We start from the raw sequence: 12,181 nt of genomic DNA on the forward strand, positions 1-12,181 counted from the left end.
TAACTCGCAGCAGATCTCAAATTACAGGCCTCAAGACATTGGTAAAATGTCCATGCCTAACAAGCTCTATTTCACAATGTTCACAGGCTATTAATGCAAACCTTGCATAATCGGAAACCAATTACGTTACGGAAAAACAGATTGGGCAGTCTCACAGGACAGCAATAGATGATGTGCTTTGGTGCTGTGGATGTTCATCATCTGACATTTCAGTCTTTTTTTTATTTCGTCGCGCTAAAAGACAAAAAGAATAATACATGTGTTTTCCCAGCCAATGTTATGTTTCATGAATGATTAATTATTTGTGTAAGGACACTGTGATCTGTCTTTAAACCCCTTCACCACCTGACTTAGGCCAAACACATTATATTATCACGTGTATAAGCGTTTTCACATAATTTTCATTGATGTGCACTTTGCTGGTGAACTGAAATAATTATAATTGGAACTTTAAACACTTGTACACGGGACAATGTAATTTGTTTGGCTATGTCCGGTAGTGGAGGGTCTTAACACAAATTTTTCCAGAACATTACGTCACCTAACCCAAAAATGTATAATCTATATATATAAAAGGGAAATTTGTGAATATGTTTGTCTGTTTGAAATGTTTAGCATACTTCCCGACATGCAACAAACTTGAAATTTGGCATGTGGGTAGCTTCCACACTGTACACAATGCAAAAAGTATAAAAATAGACTTTTGTATTTTGGGGGGGGGGGGGCGCAATAATGCATATATTTTGCACGGCAAGTGAGCGGTGATGTCACATCTGTGATGTCACCCGCATGATGTCACCCCCTCACCCTCCGCGTAGGCCATGTATTAATCCAAGACTAGAATCCAAGTCCTGGGCGAAGCCGGGTAGTAAAACTAGTAAAGCATAAAGTCTTTTGAGGAAATGTAATTATTTCAATAGTTTTTAAATATGTTTATAATCTGGAAATGCAGTGCATACACTTGTAAATGCATTTTGCAGAAGTATATGAGTTAGATTGCAGATCAGTAATGTGCTGGCTTCACACTGGCACACTCCGTTCCCTACTGATGCCTACAATTGAAAGTGTGTGCACCAGTGTGAAAGTAAAATCGAATTGCTGCATATTTATATTGATGTATCTGACAAATGGTGGTACCAAAAGCGTCTTCCCAGTAAACATGCAATGATGGGAAAACGGTATTTAGTGGGAACCATTGGACCATTGTTGGCCCAACATTGGCCCAACATTCCATGTTTACTATATTCAAATTGGTCGCGATGAAACAAATATAGAGGCAACATTAAACATGTCACAAGGGACCCTGGTGAGTGCACACATGTCTTTTCTCTAGATCATCTCTGATGCAGTTTTTTTTTGCTCATAAATACATGTAAATAAATGTGTTGGTCAAGCAAATAATGGCTGAATGCGTATGTTTTCTTTCATATTTCTTTTGCACGATATGAGATTGCTAAAGCTTTGCAAAGCACGTTCATGAACATACCCTGGCCAATTAAGCCGAGCCCTAAGTGAGTGGGTGGCATTTGGTGTAAATATATATTGCACTCTTAACAAATATCATATATTGCTGTTTTTCTGCATGTTATGTGTCACCATAGGATGTTTACAAACGTGTCTACTGTAATTCCATTATAAATAACCGTAAAAGAAAACACTTCACATCTGTAGAGCAAACAAAATTGAACAATAATTTGTGAAAACATGTTAAAATTAATGTTCTAGATATTTCAAAACGTATTTTTTCATCAATACCATATGCCTGTAAGTGGAAAAAAACCGATTTTTCAAGTACGTTACATGTATGGTCAGTCAAGATAAGGAGCATGAATAGCAATTTTAAATCAATAAATTATTATGCAATGCTGATGGCACTTAGAACACGTTCCTTCGGAGTGGGCAGGTAGGAATTTGGTTGGACAGCGCATTCGTGCACGACAGACAAATATGCACGACAGACAGACAAATAATCCCTAGTGGGCAGTGTGGAACCTGTTATTCCTACCTGTAATATCCAAACCAGTCCAGTTTACTGCTTAAATGCTGCTCGAAAAAGACTGATCCAGAGGAACTGCAGGACTACTGGGTTGATGGTGATGGTCTGTAGAGGTGCAGACGTGCAATGTCTTGCTCAGACCACTGTTGGCAGAAGGGTTTTCACGAGAGAGCCGCTCGAGGTATGTGGCCTACTCTTCTACACTCTCCATACGTTTGGGAAAAGTTAATAATCAGAATGTATAATTGTATTGGATTAATCCAATGAGGTATAAGGGGCCATCCATTTAGTACGTACACATGGAGGGGGATAACCCAAATGTGTACGCTTGCGTATGGGGGAGTCTACTGACAATGTACGTACGCATATGAAACAGCGGGGGGGGGGGGGGGGTGAAGCCTCGATAATAATTTGTCTACATTGGCATTCAAATAAGCCACAGTTCAGTTTCTTCAGCTGTCAGACAAGTACTACCGGGATAATTATTTCAGTTTTCAGTTTCATTTATTAGGTATAACCCTGTGAGCCATGCGGCTCTTGACTCGGGTGCAACCGCAACAAACAAAAACATGAACAAGAAACATCTTAAAGTGACTACACGCAATAGGACTGTGGGAGAGGTGTCACTTGTATGCCACTCTGACTGCGAGCTGTCATGCAGCTCAGCAAAATAAGTGGCCAAGGAACGCAACTTAATTCTTTAATGTTGTCTTTTTGCTTAAACATGTGCATATTATTCATCCTTGATCGTTTCTGCGTGGATTACATATCGGCCGTTCTATGGGATTCGGGGGGAGGGGGGGTGTACAAAGTACGCGTGCGTACAGGGAGGGGTCAAGTTTTGACTGATTTTTGCGTAACTACTCAATAGATGGCCCCTAAAGTTAATTTCTATAGATGTCCAGTAAGGGTGAGTCAGAAAGTTACAACAAACAATACAAAGACACGAAAGTAGTGCAAAGTATAGGAAGGGTAAGTAAATCACAATTTGTTTTATTGTAGTAGTTAGAGGCCCAATGAGATTTTAGCTTCTTTTTCCGAAGCGACCTGGCCACAAATGATTGATCTAACCAAGTGGATTCTCATTATCGCAGCGACCTGGCCACAAATGAAAGATCTAACCAAGTGGCTTCTCATTATCGCAGCCAAATAAGTTAAATACCCTAAACGCACAATTCTAAATGTGGGAGGAAAACCCGGAGGACCCAGAGAAGAAATCCACATGACCACGTGGAGAGAGACACTGCAACTCCAAATATACAGGCGTCAGAGTTGTAATCGAACCCCCGACCTCCTGCATACCAGGCGGGCACCCACACTTTACCCCACCACCACAAGCGACCTACACTGCCGAGAGGACAGGCGATGGGATCTCAGAAATGTGCACCATTGATGCAACTGTTGCGCCAGGAGATCCAAGGACCGGCGATATGGGACCTTCTTGTCAGTATCAAAAATATAATAAAAAGTTTAACCCTTTCTATCAATAATATACCATATTGTAGCTGCTCTTACCTGGCTATAAATTCCCTGATAGTGGCATTGTCTTTGTGCTGTTCGCCTTTTGGGGTTCTCTGGTCGAACGTTGTTTGAGACGAGGCTCTAAAGAAAGCTGTCTCTGGCGTGGACCAATCAGTTTCAAAGACAATGCCATATATTATCAGAGCATGTTTCCCCCCCCCCCTGCATCTTCACCACAAGTATTGTGGTTAATGCAGACGTGATTCCTTGCAAAAGGTTTCTGTATCCTGTTTGAACTTCTTAACACCTGTTTTGTTGCCAGAAAGGGTCAAACATATTCTTATAAGAACCGTCGACCTTAAGGTTGCAATTCCAGTGTGCTACACCCGCCCCCCCACCCCCGTAGTAACCAATTAGTTTATTTTTTGATATAGCATTTTAGAATCAGCGGTCCCCAACCTTTTTGGCACCGGTTTCATAGAAGACATTTTTTTCACGAACCGGGGGGGGGGGGGATGACGGTCATCATTGGGTCTTTCCCCGTTTTCAAAGAAGCTCTCCAGCGACGTTTGTTTTTGACTCATGTTGGCTAGGGGTTAGAGCTTGTGGGCTTACCAACACTGTGACACTGAGACAAGTGCGCAGTGGGGGAAAAGAGGCGCGGATGAAAGTGGTGAATAAAAACAATAGGAGCGGGCCACACGCGGATTCACCGCTCTCGCCTCCTGCTACATGGTCCGGTTCCTAACAGGGGATTGGGGGACCACTGGTTTAGTAATAGGGTTTTTACCCTTTCAACTGGTACAAAAACTGACACCTTTATACAAGGGATCATGTTTGCAATAACCACAACACAAGCAGCCAAATGCAAACAAAAATAAACAACTCTGATAATGATATGCACTGTCCTTGAAGTTGATTGGTCCACACCCGAGACAGCTTTCTTCGAGCCTAGTCTCCATTGGTGTTGGACCAGATTACGCCAAAAGGCGTTGAAAGGGTGAAAACCTATTACTATGTTTTGCCACTGGTAATGGAGGTCTCATAGTGTAGACCCCTGGTTTAGATCATTGTCTCGGGTGGATATGAATTCGGTGTTCTTCATCGCAAGGCCCGTGGGCCACTGGCGCTCCCTGGTGGCCTTGAGTGCGCCCCACCCCACAATACTCCCTCCTCAAAACCGTGTTTCTCAAATGTGTGGTGGGCAGCCCCGCACGCTTGATGTCCTATCGGCGAAAGTGCACCTCCCGACCCCCGACACAACAACCGATTCGAAAACGAGTAAAGGACAACCGGTGTCGAAACGAAGCCCCCCCCCCGCCCCACGCCCCCCCCGCCCCACGCCCCCCCGCCCCGCGTCCCCCCGCCCCGCGCCCCCCCGCCCCACGCCCCCCCGCCCCGCGTCCCCCCGCCCCGCGTCCGCCTGTATCCATTGACAACACCTGGAGAAGGGGGGGGGAATCCCTCTAACCTGGCAAGCTCCCCTCGAGCAGTGGCCACGTGGGCGTTGCTAAGTGGGGGGGGTGGAGCTTGGTGGTCTCGCGCGCTCGGTTGCTCGGCAACGGCGTCGCCAGCACTTTGCATGGAGACTACATTTCCTAGCGCGGATAGGTCACTCCTCCCCTCCCAACCCCATCCCCCCACGGCACAAGACGCCTTCTCATTGGTCCCCACGGTCCGCGTGTTACTACCCGCGACCAATCCGCGTACGGGAACAAAAACACGTGTGTTCGAGGCTGCCTATGCTGCTTGGGAAATGCGGTTGCTAGGGGGCGCTCTCTCATTCGCCTCTGGACGCGCGCATGTATTTGAGGTTTGACGAACGCGTTGTATTGTATCAGTAGTTAGTAACATAACCTTTCTGTCGCTGGTACTACTACTACTGCTACCTTGGTTACTTGTTGGTTCCTCCGCCTACGTTGAGGACTCGGTCGGCCGGGGCTGTCGGCAACATCCAGCAAACTTTGTTCAAGCACCAACAACGAGGACGACTGCAGGTAACAACAACAACAACAATCATCACTCGCCCACCTGTGCACTCACTCACACTATAAACACTATCTCATTATCTCACCAAGCTCACTCATTTAAACGCTCACTCGCACTCCCCTCCGCTTTTTTTGCTCCTTCTTTGATGGCAATTGCGCCGCTTTCGAATTCCCTCCCATCGTCTCCTCCCCCCCCCAACCCATCCAAAGTTCGTATAGTAACCCTGTTCATTCAATTAAAACGTGTTACAACATTTATAGAGTGCCGTTCGTTGCTGGTCGCTTGACGTTTTGGGCCTGTGCTTAGTACTGTGATAGAAAACAACAACAACGACGACGATAAATTCATATTTTGGGGAGAATATTCGCGCTCTGGTTCGGCAGCTGCCACGAGTGACATCTGAAGCGGTCCTGCTGGGCCCCTTCACCAACCAGCACTGACCAGCGTGGTGAGGGTTTGGTTCAATAAATGACATGCACCTGTTGTGGGGAGGCCTTCATACAGCAGTGGATTTGCAATAGGTTGTAAATTCTGTTTAACTACAGTAATGCAGTAATTGCATGCGTTAAAATGCTAATTCTTACAATAACATAAGTACATTTTTATTTTAAAATCCATCATGAGTTCTGGTGACCAGTACCCGGTGAGGTTGCAAAAGCTTCGCCAACCTGAAAGTGATTGTCATGTTTAAGGTTAGACTAAGCCACGTAACTTCACTTTGGTAAGGATGAACAATAAAGACGTTTGACTGGACTTTGCCCAGCAGAGCATTAAAATTCATTAAACGTGGTATTCGTATTATATGATTTTGAGACACGAGGTGGCGCTCTTTACTGTATTCTCTTTAGTCTATTCATTCACTGCATTGGGAAGCTTGGGGATTACACTGGTAGGAACCTCCTGGTTACACCAGCCCACAGGGGATTATTGTGTCCGTCCGTCATGCACGGAGGTGCTGGGTGGGGAGGGAGGGGCTGGGTGGGGCTGGGTGGGGAGGGGAGGGTGGGGAGCGGCTGGGTGGGGAGGGTGGGGAGGGGCTGGGTGGGAAGAGTGGGGCTGGGAGGGGTGGGGAGGGGCTGGGTGGGGCTGGGTGGGGGTTAGGAGGGGTGGGGCTGGGTGGGGAGGGGCTGGTCACCCCGTGGTGCCCTTATAAAACTCAACGTTTAACCTGCTCACGCCGGCTTGTGCCCGCCCTCACAGTCGGCCATATTTGCGGAATACACCACGCCGCCGTTGACCCTGGCCATTGACCGAGCAACCCAACGTTCCTACCAGCTCCCTCCGCAGGAATGTGTTAAAATCTATTCTAAAATCCCGCCGTTGCGTTTGTCCGTCAACTAAATTATAGGAGCCTTTCAAAAGGCCTGAATCAAAAAGTTATAGAAAGTGGACCCCACCCCCCAGATGTGGCGGTAAAAAGATGATCCAAAATGTTTACAAAAATTGTCGACCCCCCCCCAATTTGTTTTCACTTCCCACCCCCCCAAAATAAATGTATTTTGTATATATGCATACACAACCTACATACAATAGTAGTATCTACTGTCTACACACTCTACATACAATAGTCAGTAGAGGACATCAGTGGTGGCGACGGGCGAGGCGCGACTTAAGAGCCGCATGGCTCACCGGGCTATACAGGTACCTAATAAATTAAACTTTAAACTTGACATGCCTCGGCCACCGAAATTCAAGTACATATACAATTTAAAGCTGTTTTGAGGACATGCCTAAAATATGCAAACCTTGTCTTTCAGTTTTGTTATGCTTGACTTCAGAGCATAACAGACCTTTCGCGACACATGGCTTCATCTGCTGCAACCAATGGGTCACCGAAGGTGCGTGAGCCACGTTACATGTGCATTCACAAATATGTGCTGAAGTATGCAAGCTCTGTTATATCTTTGCTTACGTATGGAGGCTTCATTTGATGAATTCTTAGGACTATTCCTAATGAATTAACATTTGTTTTCTTATTGTAGGTGACACAAATGACAATACAGTACATTCAAATTTTTATTTAAAGCTTTCGTGACTGCAAGGATTCATATTCTTGGTTCTTTCGGTAAAGTCACGTAGGAGGCAAATAATAAAAATATAAACCAATAAAATTCTCACGACGTTTCGACTGACACAAGCAATCATCATCAGGTGTGAAATCCACAACAAGAATTTTTTCACAAGAAAATGTTATTTTTGTGGATTTCACACCTGATGACGATTGCTTGTGTTGCAGTGTTGCAAGAAAATCTTCTTGTTGTGGATTTCACACCTGATGATGATTTCTTGTGTTGCAGTCGAAACGTCGTGAGAATTTTATTGTTTTATATTTTTATTTTATTATTTCCCTTCTACGTGACTTTACCGAAAGAACCAAGAATAAACAGTTTGCTCTTTTTGGCAGTAGGTTGTTTTTGGTGTCTTTGTTTCTCTAGAATTTTTTTAAAAGCACATTTTGAGAAATAATGCTCAGCACACTGACATTCAAAAGACAGTGAACTGCTAAGGGGTGAGTGAGGTACTGCTAAAACATCTAACCTTTATTGATGTTTCCACCCACTCACTAAGCATCATCCTTTAAACAAGCCATGGCTCCACATTTCCCTACGTGACATTTGAGTGCATTTTGTCATAATCTCTTAGATCAAGCATTTGGTTAAAATGACATGACAACATGGATATTAATACCACTTGCAAAAGTGCTTTGGAAAATAAGTAGAGCGTACCAATAAGCAACCTGACATCACAGAAAGTTCAACTTGATCTTTCAAGTCAATAAAGTACTGTACGGATATTTTATTGGTTGCCTGTTTGCAGATGCAGAACGGAGCTACCACAGCACGGACTTTACGCCGGTTGCAGGCAGAAATTGTCCTTGAAACTGACACACCCCGGACTCGAGATGTAAAAAGTCTACGATCAAAGCGAGTTGCCTACTATGACAGGATGCTGAAATCTACGACAGCTCCACAAAAAATGCAGGCTCCACAGGCAGACAAATGCAAGAAACCAGCACAAAAAGCAATTGATAAATGTTCAGGAAGTAATACTGAATCCTTTTTTGAACCTAATTTAGACAAAACGATCTTGGAAGGAGGTGATCAATTGAGGCATGAAATTATTCAAGTAGATAACCCATACAATAGTGACCGTCTGTCAGATTCTCAGTGCAAAAGTGCAGTTATACACTTAGACATTGATTCGAACATGCTTAACAATGAAACATCGAAATGTGGGTTATTAAGTGAAATTAATAGTATTGCCCGAGAAGACCCCATTACAGAAGAATCGTATCAAATTGTGCAAGCTTTTGGTTGTAATTCAGAAGATCATCCCCACATATCTATTAAGCGCGGAGCTGAAGCAAACCAGAACCTGCTCATTAATGATTCAGATTTACATCACATATTAGAAGACAATAGTGTCTCTGAGACACAAAAATTGAGGCATGTCCTTGACTATGCAAGTAAGATATTAAAACATAGGCAGCTGAGAAGGGTAAATTCAAATCACGATTTGAATGCGGGACAATTGGAGATGCCTTCATGTATTAATACAGGGTTTGGTTCACGAATCACAGAAAATGGAGATGATTGTTCACCATTATCAAAAAATTACATCCACATTGGTGTAAAAGAAGGTGATGGTATGCTAAAATGTAACAGCAAATCAGATATTTTGCTCACCACACAAGTAGATGATGGAAATTATGGCTGTGGTAAATTACATTCTCAGAAATATTCATCTCAGTCCGTTTGCAATACCAGCTTTGATGAAAGTGATAGCAACCGTCAATCTAAATTTCGGGCAGATATTCCTCCTTCTAGGTCATTGGAAACAAAACAAATGAAAACCCCATTTTTAGCTTCACCAAGAAAGTTTAATCAAGAGGTAGGTGAGACCAAAACTTTTCCAGATTTAAATTTTGATGGAAATGCTTTCGTCAGCAAATCATCTCTATGTGTGGAACATGTAGAGGATGAGCACACTTCGAAGGAAAATAGTAAATGCATTTTACAGAATAGTTATCAGAAACTAACCGATTCTAGTGATGATGAGGACAATGCTGTTGTGGTGATGCAAAATATTGCATGTGAGCGTTTTACAGATAATGGACATAGTGATCTAATGGTCCCACATCCTGAAGATGAACATTTTGACAGAATCCCTGTCAAGTATTGCTTTCGATATTCTGATATTATGGCAAATGAGATTGAAAGTGACATTAGTTCTGTCAATGAGAACCCATATAACGATAAACTTTATATTCGGGATGACATAACTTCAGAGATGAATGAAAATGGTGAGAAAATATATAAATGTACGAGTGGCATCACAGAAAGCCATCTCTCATCCTTTAATAATATGGTACCCAGTTATAAAGATGCCACTGAAGATTGGTGTCAAAGTCAAAATCAAAGTCTTCAACATTTTTTTATGCGTGGTGAGGACACTGGCCCAAATTTACCAATAGCGTCAAAGATTGTTTTGCAGTCCTTTGACCAAGATGTAGGCAGCTCATTGGATACATCTAGGAAATCTAAAAAAAGCATCAACACGAAAAGTCTAAAGTCAGCACGGCACAAACAGAGCATTGAAAAACATTTAGACAGGTTGAGAATCCAAGAAAATCAAGAGAGCAACAGAGAAGGTAATGATATAGGTTCTCAGATATGTCAATGTGATAATAGCTTAACAGAGGCTCGCCAACACCAGACAGAAAATGGAAAGCAACATGGCCACAATAATTCATCACCAGTGATTCATGCGCCTATTCTGACCTCTGTGAAGTCAACAAAAGGTCAAACAAAAAGAGATGATGTGCACAATGCATCATCAGAGTTGGCTAGTGAACGGGAAGCAATATATTCACCAGATCTCGGTAATGTGTTCTTACATGATGTGCTTGATAAACATGTCGATTCAGAAAGGAATACTGATAAAGATGACAAAATCCATCGTAAATGTTTTAACAACAGCCAGGATAGGGATCATTGGGATGTGGAATCTGGAGGTGTTGTGAACATTGTTTCGAGGAGGCCTGCAGAATTCAGCCGCAGTAAATTGGAAGCAGTAGCCGAGTCCAGCGAAGTTGAGAAGGCTCCGGTAATGAAATTTGCAGAATCCTTTTCAACTCTTTCATATCTACCACAGGCAGAGTTTAGATCAATTAATGTGGATATAAACTCTGACACTTCTTCGGATGAAGGCTCTTATGTGAAGCAGGCAGTGGTTGATCAGCTAAATGAAGATTCCAACAGACCTGGATCAGACGAGGGAGAGGGAAGATGTGAGAATAGTGCAGAGTGGAGTAAAAAAATGCAATCACTGGCATGCCCTACACCATCCTCCCATCCGAGAATAAAGGCTTCAAGAATGAAACAAGAAAATGGGAAGCTTACATCAAGTGATGGCAGCAACCTCAGAAAAAGTAAAATACAAGGTAAACACTTAATCTTTAACACATTGTAGTTATATTTATATACTCTTTGGTTCAGCAATTGCTTCAGCAATAGTTTGTTGCTGTGGTTGTCCCACCTGATGACGGACGCTTGTGTTGCGCCCGAAACGTCGTGATTTAATTTATTTTATTTTATACCTACGTGACTTTACCAAAAGAACCAAAGAGTATGGATCCCTGCAGTCACGAAAACTTCAAATCCAGTTATATTTTTATTGTTAAAGTATTTGCCATCAAAACAGGGTTTAAACTGACAAATTATTAATCTTTTTACAGTTCTGTACATTTCATTGGAATGCATATGTAATCTTGTAGCTTCCATGTATTTGTAGGAAAAAGCAAGACCACCGAATTTATCAGACGCAGTGGCTACAGGAGGCACTGGGACAGGTCTAGCATTGATTGGTCAACCTACCAAAGTGGAGAACTAAAACCAAAGTAAGTACATCACACTATTATTTAGAGTTTAATATAATATACTCTATTAGCATTATACAGTTTTGTTCTACACAGTTGATAAAAAAGTGGAATCATTTATGTCAAGTATCATTCATGTGTGTCACTGCTACATAAAAGTGGGTCTGTTGCACAATCCAGGCATGCTTTTACCATAATGGATAGTGTTGTTCAGCTGTAAGCATAATGGCAGTTTCTTCAGATAGAGACAACATGTTTCGTCCTAAAGTCAATTTGCATTGGGCACTCTTATTCACATGCATGTCAAGATTTCTGTTCATTGTTACTGGGTAAAAGGAATCCCACAAATCACAGTGAACAAACTAAACTCCATGGGCTTTGGTTTTTCTAGATTGAAAGATCGATACCTGCAAAGTGAATTGCATTCAGCACAAATCTGGATTGGCAGAATGTAACTGCAAATGCTATGCCCCTTTATAGGTAATACATGTTGACTATTTGCTGCGTAAACAAGCAAATTACTTATTCATTCTGAAAAACGTTACATTTTGCATCATTAACATTGTATAATAATGGCTTTGTAATTGTTCTTATTTTCACATTTTAGATCAGCAGTTAGAAACAGACCAGCAACAGCAAACATTCTACTGCATCAAGTAACAACTACTTCACAAAAATCAACGCCATGTAAGAACACCAGACCTTTGTATTTTTGGGGCACCGTAGACTAAACTTGTTATTCCAGGCAATTGTTTTTAATTTCCTGATTGTGCAAAACAATACAACTTAAGAAGTTCCATAACGTTATATTCTACTTCTGTATGCCTAATGTGTAAAACAATACAGCATAAGTTCCA

The 12,181-nt window shown here is 42.5% G+C and overlaps 2 long non-coding RNA genes across 3 annotated transcripts; both read left to right on the forward strand.

Annotated features, from left to right (window-relative positions):
- Window positions 1–5,229: 5,229 nt before the first annotated feature.
- Window positions 5,230–8,620, forward strand: LOC144935308 (uncharacterized). 2 transcript variants are annotated; one of them, XR_013637293.1, is made up of 3 exons: window positions 5,230–5,454; window positions 7,204–7,284; window positions 8,264–8,620. It is a non-coding gene; the product is annotated as an uncharacterized LOC144935308 (long non-coding RNA). The 2 variants fall into 2 exon arrangements; XR_013637292.1 differs by lacking the exon at window positions 5,230–5,454 and adding an exon at window positions 5,777–5,894.
- A 34-nt stretch (window positions 8,621–8,654) lies between these two features.
- Window positions 8,655–12,177, forward strand: LOC144935307 (uncharacterized). Its single transcript, XR_013637291.1, has 3 exons — window positions 8,655–10,889; window positions 11,240–11,345; window positions 11,932–12,177. It is a non-coding gene; the product is annotated as an uncharacterized LOC144935307 (long non-coding RNA).
- Window positions 12,178–12,181: the final 4 nt, after the last annotated feature.

This window comes from Lampetra fluviatilis, chromosome 13 (genome assembly GCF_964198595.1).
Source record: "Lampetra fluviatilis chromosome 13, kcLamFluv1.1, whole genome shotgun sequence".
In the NCBI taxonomy this organism is placed as follows: domain Eukaryota; kingdom Metazoa; phylum Chordata; class Hyperoartia; order Petromyzontiformes; family Petromyzontidae; genus Lampetra; species Lampetra fluviatilis.